The 8,311-nt window shown below is 37.1% G+C and overlaps 1 long non-coding RNA gene across 1 annotated transcript; it reads left to right on the top strand.

The window, feature by feature from the left end:
* Positions 1 to 670: 670 nt before the first annotated feature.
* On the top strand, positions 671 to 2,924 carry LOC121420551. The gene is made up of 3 exons (XR_005970793.1): positions 671 to 759; positions 1,874 to 1,916; positions 2,748 to 2,924. It is a non-coding gene; the product is annotated as an uncharacterized LOC121420551 (long non-coding RNA).
* Positions 2,925 to 8,311: the final 5,387 nt, after the last annotated feature.

Consider the following 8,311-nt stretch of genomic DNA (forward strand, 5'->3'; position numbering starts at 1 on the left):
GAGCGTTGTTGGAGCGGTCGAGGAGCGGCGAGAAAAAATCATCACCGCTCGCTACCGTTCACCATTTTCGATTTCGATTGTTTTTATTTTTGTTTATCATTTTTTCCCCTAATTTTGCGAGCGAAAATCGACTCTCTTTCCCTTCCGCTCCACGACCGCTCCAACAACAATCGGGCGGTGTGACCAGGCCCTTACCCTGCTAGATAAAATAAAACCTGATGTAACTGTCGCAGCAGCCAACTCGCCTCTGACGAAACCTCGACTGATCTTCAACATCAAATTACTTTTACGTGTTTAATGCATGCAGTGTCATTGTGTTGATGCTACATCAGTGGCTTTTCTTTAAATTGATTATGTCGGTCATCATAAAAGATTGATTAACATGTTGATATCCAATTATATCATAACGAGGGAATTTTCATTCCTTTTCTGCATCCATCCATCCAGCCAGCCATCCATGTAGAATTGCATAAAAGAAACAGTGAATGGAAAAAAAATAATTAACTAATCGAATTTACGGTAGAGCGCACTTTCTCAAGCAGATACTCTTGGCAATTCTAATGGCAATTAGGGCGGTCTATGTGGCCCTGAGCTGGACGATTAGAATGAAGATAGGTGCGCTTTAATTAGATTATTTTTTTTTTATTAAACGGTGATAGTTTGCGACGCTTTACCTGATATTCCAAGCTTACCGTATTGTAATGAATCTTCAGATTCGACATACAGAACACGGCAAGTAAACAAGCCTTCATCAAAATGGTAAGTAATGCAGAAGCGTAATTGATTAAAACAAATTTTTGTGGGCAGATATGGCGGTATGGAGCAAGATTTCTAAAAGTATGGGAGCGAGCGAAGCGAGTGATAATTTTTTCTTTTATCTTAAAAAAACTTGAACCTTAGATTGCCGATGTTGACATAACACTGTCACAATTTGCCTCTTTTTTCCTTTTCCATCTTTTTCTCATTTTTAGCCGTGTAAATTTGGGGGGTCAATGGCTACAAAGACCGCCCCCCCCCCTTCAATATGCTGGTGATTGTGTAGATAGTAAAATAAGAATGCTCCAAGAAGCACCATTATAGCGCCTTCATAATTCCGATAATAGTCATAGGATTATAAAGTTGTATCAGAAATGATAGCATTAGTAGTAGTAAAGTAGTAGTAATAGTAGTATTAGTAGTAATAGCAGAAGTAGTAGTAGTAGTAGTAGCAGCAGCAGCAGCAGTAGTAGTAATAGCAGCAGTAGTAGTAGAAGTAGTATTAGTAGTAGTGGCAGCATCAGTGGTAGTAGTAGTAGTTGTAGTAGTAGTCGTAGTGGTAGTTGTAGTAGTAGTAGTAGTAGTAGTAGTATAGTAGTAGTAGTAGAAGTAGTAGTATAAGTAGTAGTGGGACGTATTATTATTATTAGTAGTAGTAGTAGTAGTAGTAGTAGTAGTAGTAGTAGTAGTAGTAGTAGTAGTAGTAGTAGTAGTAGTAGCAGCAGCAGTAGTAGTAGTAGTAGTAGTAGTAGCAGCATCAGTAGTAGTAGTAGTAGTAGTTGTAGTAGTAGTAGTAGTCGTAGTGGTAGTAGTAGTAGTAGTAGTAGTAGTAGTAGTAGTAGTAGTAGTCGTAGTGGCAGTAGTAGAAGTAGTAGTAGTAGTAGTAGTAGTAGTAGTAGTAGTAGTAGTAGTAGTAGTAGTAGTAGTCGTAGTGGTAGTAGTAGTAGTAGTAGTAGTAGTAGTAGTAGTAGTAGTAGTAGTAGTAGTAGTAGTAGTAGTAGTGGTATTAATTACTATTTATTAGAGTTTATTATAATTCATTGTAATCATGCAAGTATATCATTTTATCATAATAATTCATCACTGTATTTTTTTCTTTCTTTCTTTCCCTTCAAAGCTCCTAATCTTGGTATTCTCTATTCTTAATCAACCATTCGACGGTAAGCTATTTACTTTAACCCTTTCGGATCACTGTACACGTGGGACAGTATATCATTATTGACTAGGAAAAAGGACCCGGGGTGTTTTAAAAAAGATTTTAGATTTCTTGCAACGCTCTATACCTCATACTTAAATCTTTGGAATACCATGCCTATTTTGCGGATTTCTAACCAAATATCCTTTCTCATATCATTCAATGACACGTATAGTTCTTATTCATACATATGGGCACTTTGATTGTCATTTCATTGGATTCTGTACGAAATCATTTTGATATCCTGACAACAACTGGTATTTATCATCAACCCTTTCGGATCTTTTTGATATCTTAGTTGCAACTGGTAGTAAAATTATGATTCTTTTTAGGGGGGTGTATGAATGGGTTCTACGTGATTGTGTCGATATGTTTAACTTTGTGTATAAATCAGATGGTATTATTTTATGTGGGAGTCATTAAACAATGAATTTTAAAAACTGAGTTAACTGAAGATTAATATGACGAGAAATTTTAAACTTACTTAAAAAAATAGTGTCATTGCCCTAATTTCGTAATATATTATGATTCGATTAATTGTATTTTTTCATTTGTTAATCCTCCCTCTTCTTCTCTTCTCTGTTTTTCTCTTGCCCTTTTAGTCTCCCTCATCTTTTCTTCTCCTCCTTCTTCGTTTACTGCTTCTCCTTCATTTTTCCCCTTTCTTTCTTTCTTTCTTTCTTTCTTTCTTTCTCCTTCTTCTTTTTTCCTCTTCCACCTTCATCCTCTTCTTCTATTACAACTATGTTTAATTCTATGTTTCGTTTTTTTCTCTTCACTCATTATAATGTAACAGCAGCGCTTGGTGATGGAACTTGCCGGCCAATACTTCGAAATGCATGTCCCTATCAAATATCCGAGCATACAGGTGAATTCGTTCAGCTTGTCGCGAAGTATTTAACACGTGATCACCCAGAATATGACGTCAGAGTGCCGCCAGAAGCAAGGGACAAAATTAACATGTATTGTGCACATCCAGGTATACCATTTCATCATTCATTATGTTTAGCGTAGTAGCAGTAGTAGTAGTAGTGGTGGTGGTAGTAGTAGTAGGAGGAGAAGTAGTAGTAGTAGTAGTAGTAGAAGTAGTAGTAGTAGTAGTAGTAGTAAAAGTAGTAGTAGTAGTAGTAGTAGTAGTAGTAGAAGTAGTAGTAGTAGTAGTAGTAGTAGAAGAAGTAGTAGTAGAAGTAGTAGTATTAGTAGTAGAAGTAGTAGTAGTACTATTAGTAGTAGTAGTAGTAGTCCTCCCCACTTTTTGCTGTGCAACGCAAACGGACTTTATGACGGTATATTGAGTTTGGAAGAGACTTTTGTGCTCGTCGTAAAACACTGTCCTGCAATGCAAGTTGTGTTACATGAGACTTGTTTTTGTCTCGCATCTGCGACAGAAACATTCAAACTGCGTTTCGTGTGCAAAATTCTGGTTGCTAATATGATAACAGCGATGTATCCCATTTAGGACGAGCTTTCAGAGCCACATTCGGTTCCTCCCAGAGCTCGATCGGCCGCACTTCCATTGACGAGTAGATACCAGGCGTGACCGCGTGTAAAAAGGGATTTCCTTTTCAAGGGTGATCACGTTACGTATATGTAACGTATTATGTGTGTCAAAAAGATATTTGAAATACTGAAAAAAAGGGAATATATTTCGTTAGGAAAGCTACATATTCTCGGTCAAATGTCCATTACGGGTAGTAGTAGTAGTGGTATAATAGTAATATAATTACTAGTACTACTACTACTAGTAGTAGTAGTAGAAGTAGTAGTATGAGTAGTAGTAGTGGTGGTAGTAGTAGTAGTAGTAGTAGTGGTAGTAGAAGTAGTAGAAGCAGTAGTAGTGGTAGTAGTAAAATCAATACACGTAAGAGAAGTAGGAGGAGGTACAAGTAGTATTAATAGTAATAATATCAATACCTAAATGATATTAAAGATAATAATAATAGTGTAGTAGTAGTAATAGTAGTCGTATCAGTCGTAGTAGTAGTAGTAGTAATAATAGTAGTAGCAAGAGTAGTTGTAGTAGTAGTAGTACAAGTTGCAGTAATATATCTCTATTTTTCCCCAAATGGATTCAGGAAGAATCCTTCAAAATTACGCAGTAATAATGTCAAATAAACCTAGAATGTTTTCGAAATAGATCTGGGGCCGTTTTATAACGCTGTTCGTAATTTTGAAATTAATTTAGGAACGACTAGACCTTCCTTGTGGTAAATGATATTCAACATTAAGTGTCAATTCGGGATTGTTTAACGGGTAAAAGAGTTTCACCAAGCCGCTCTTGACTTACAAATAACTTAATAAATCGAAAAAAAAAATCGAAGAAAAAAAAATCGAAATCGAAAATTGTGACCTTTGGCGAGTGGTGATGATTTTTTTTTCTCCCCGCTCCACGACTGCTCCAACAACGCTCGGGTGGTGTGACCAGGCCTTGAAGAGTACTTTGGAATCACCCTGGTATTTCCCTTTCTCTTTTACAGCATGTTATTCAAATCCGTGTCAGAATGTGGATCGTGCAAAGAAGAATTGGATGGCTATAGCTGCTCCTGTCTTGAAGCATATCTTGGAAAGGATTGTCAGATTCCAAGTAAGCATATATAAGCCTTGTATTGCATTAATCTTCAAAACTGTGTCATCGATCTTCTTAGAGTAGTAAATATTGTCGGGGATATTATCCTGTCTAGTAGCGGATTTTTGCTGCCACTTTCACTACTAGCCATGACTTTAATCTTGTTTAAAATACATCAAGAGGTAGTATGTTGTTATTTTCAGTTACATTTTACCCTCATTCAGTTTGATAATTATTTTCAGTATTGTTAGTGTTCAAGTAATCGTATGCCTTTCAAATGATTATTAGGTTTCATCATCTTCACTTCTTCAGTCCTTCTTCTACTGTTCCTCTATTTTTCCTTAAAATTGAATAGTCTTCCTGTTAAAATCACTGTCTGAATATTATCTAAAATTAGAAATGAAATCAAGAAATTCATTTCATGATCATAACTCTCATTGGAATATTATACCTTCGTTTGAAGAAATATATATATAGAAATAAATTTGATAAAATATAGCATCTAGTTATAATGAAAACAGTTGCTCTTATTTTACATCTATTACATGAAAGGAAAAGTCCACTTCTAATAAGAAGTTGATTTGAATAAAGAGAGAAAAATCCACAAGCATAACACTGAAAATTTTATAAAAAAACGGGTGTAAAATAAAAGAGTTGTGACATTTTAAAGTTTCGCTTAATTTTACAAAACAATCATATGCACACCCTGGTCGGTATGCAAATGAGGGGATTGGTGACATCACTCACACGCTGCTTCTTTTGTATTTTTTGTATGAAGTATTCTAATCTTCTCGGATCTCCTCATTGTCCTCTGAAACAAGATTTTATTCTTCTCTGAACATGTGGAACTACCATTGCTAAACATTTTATGGTTCAGTTAAGTTGGTTCTTATTGTCAAATCTGACAAAATTTAAATGTAATATCAGTAATGATAATAATGATAATAAAACATAATAATAATATATAATAATAATTGAGGCAGAGTATATCAGGAGAATTCGGAAGGTGCTCAAATCCAAACTAAATGCTGGAAACATGGTAAAGGCTGTTAACATTTAGGCAGTAGCCTTAGTGAGATATGCTGCTGGCATAGTTGAATGGAACAAGCTTGAACTCGAACACTTGGACAGGAAGACAAGGAAGTTGCTAACTATGCATGGGATGTTTCACCCAAAGTCTGATGTAGATAGACTTTATGTGTCAAGAGAGAAGGGAGGACGTGGTCTGGCTGGAATAGAGGAGACTGTAAGATATGAGGAACAAAGCCTATACTGCTATATTGAAGGCCAGATGGATACTATCATGACGGCAGTCAAAGAGTCGATGAGGAAAGGAAAGGATATGACAGCGAAACAGCTGAAGGCTGATCAAAGGAAAATGAGATTGGAAGGATGGAAAGAGAATGTGATGCACGGACAGCATTTAAGACAGACAGAGGAGTTTGCTGGACCAGAGAGTTGGCAGTGGCTGAAACGAGGAAGTTTAAAGAAGGAGACGGAAAGTATGCTAGTTGCTGCTCAGGACCAAGCAATTAGAACAAATTACCAAATGGCAAAAGTTGAACAGGAGCATACACTTCTCATATACTCCCTCACGTAGACAAACTGATGTCTCATCTGGTGAGTGAATGCAGCAAAATGGCACAGACTGAGATCAAAGAAAGGCACGGCAGAGTAGCATCTGCAGTTCATTGGGGTCTGGCCAAGAAGTACCATTAACCCCATGCAGAAAATGGTACGAACATCGGGCAGAGCCTGTAGTAGAGAACAATGATGTAAAACAATTTCAATATCCAGAAAGAAAAGATCATTCAACCTAGATGACAAGATATTGTTCTCTTAAAGAAGAAGGATAAGGAATGTCTCATCATAGATATTGCGATTCCAGGAGACTGCAGATCTTGGCGTAAAGAGGAGGAAAAGATACATAAGTATAACAATCTGGCATGGGAACTGCGAAGTATATTGAAGGTGAAAACGAAGGTGGTACCAATAGTCATCGGAGCCTTAGGAACTGTGACAAGACATAGAAGCTTCCTGTCTGTTCTAAGAGTCCAAGGTGTCCTTTGAAAAGATACAGAAGGCAAGCTAATTGCTTGGAACAGCTCATATCCTACGGAAGGTCTTGTATTTCTGGAAGAAATGCGATTGCGATTTAATATACCAACAGAACATCAAGCTGTAGACAATGGAAATAATAATATTAATATAGGTTTATTTACCTAGGGAAGCCACTTCGGTTCTGAAAACTGTTCTCCCAGTGGGCCCTGCTATTATTATAACTGCGACTTTAGCTGGGCTGTCTTGGCGCTCAAGCATTCAAGGCATCCATGGCTGGGATTCGAACGCAGGGCCCTCTGTATCAAAGTCAGAAGACTAATCCACTGGGCCACAACGCTCCATATTATATAATTCAAACAATAAAAAACAAAAGAAAAAGTGAGGGACATCATCGACTTTGTTATTTACATGCGACTAAATTGTGCATATAACTATTTTGTGAAAAATAAGCGAAATTTTGAAATGTGATAACTTATTTTAAGAAATTTGTCAGCATTATGCTTGTACGATTTTTCTCTATTGACTTTATTTTTTTCGGGTGGACTTTACTTTTAAAGAAAAAAGGGTTTCACTACACAAATTCAATTTTTTTTCAATTTGTACACATCTTACAGAATATCTGAGGGTGCTGCTTATTGACAATTATACCCAAGCACCTTGCTTTCCATGGACACAATTGGGTTTATTTATTCAGACTACGCCTCATAGATATTCATGGACAGAATATTATGTAATAGAGTACCAAAGTGATGACGCCATTTTCTTTTTTTGCATTTCAACGTTTTTGATATCATATTTGGTAGAGCATGATGAAAAACTTACACTCCCAAAATTTGGTGGGAATCGTTCAATGCGGGCCTGAGATATGACGTCATGAATACATAATTAGCCTCATTGAAGTCAATATATTGTTTGCCTGGTTCCTAATCATGCTGATGGCAATAGGGATGGGGGCTCCCAAAGTAGAACTAAAGCACTTTCAGTATGTTATGATAAGCCATATGCTTTGCTATGCCAGTTCATAAGTATCTTTCATTATACAAACTGTACCTGAACTTGAACCTTCACCTAGAACTTGTTTGATAAAACAGGAAACAAACTGAATCGATTTGTTATAATCTGTTACATAATTCGTGTGATCCACATTTTATCCTTTCATCAAGTGTGTCCAGCCGATTGGGAGTATGCGGGCACCAAATGTTTCTTGGTAACATCCACATCCGGGTCTTACCATGCGGCTAAAGCCCACTGTAATAGTTTGGATGCTGTTGCCTTGGGTAACGGGATGATGGAGGACCCTGCCCTGGTCTTCGTAGAGAGTGATGAAGAGTACACCATCTTAAAGACTTTCATTACCGATGAATGGATCTGGATGAACTGTATAAGAATAAGTGGTTCATATCTCTGCTACACCGACAGACATGACACGCAAACAGACTACCGAAGTAAGTAAAAATTCAACAAGGGTAAAGGGAAGCAAAGTGATGCTGCCCTCTACGTTCGTTACTAAGAACCCCGGGGTTATCCCATAATGCTGAGGGTGCAAGAGACCATGGGTTCACGAGGCTAGAGTCTACAAGACCAGATATCTTATTTCCTTCCCTCATAATTGATTGTTATTAACTACAACTTACATTGAAGAATAGGCTAAGCCGAAGAAGGAGGGGTGCTCTCAAGGTCAAATTTCTACATTTAAGAATATCAGCCAATTGTGCTGCGTTGTTGTTGTACCA

Source organism: Lytechinus variegatus, chromosome 8 (genome assembly GCF_018143015.1).
Source record: "Lytechinus variegatus isolate NC3 chromosome 8, Lvar_3.0, whole genome shotgun sequence".
NCBI classification, from domain to species: domain Eukaryota; kingdom Metazoa; phylum Echinodermata; class Echinoidea; order Temnopleuroida; family Toxopneustidae; genus Lytechinus; species Lytechinus variegatus.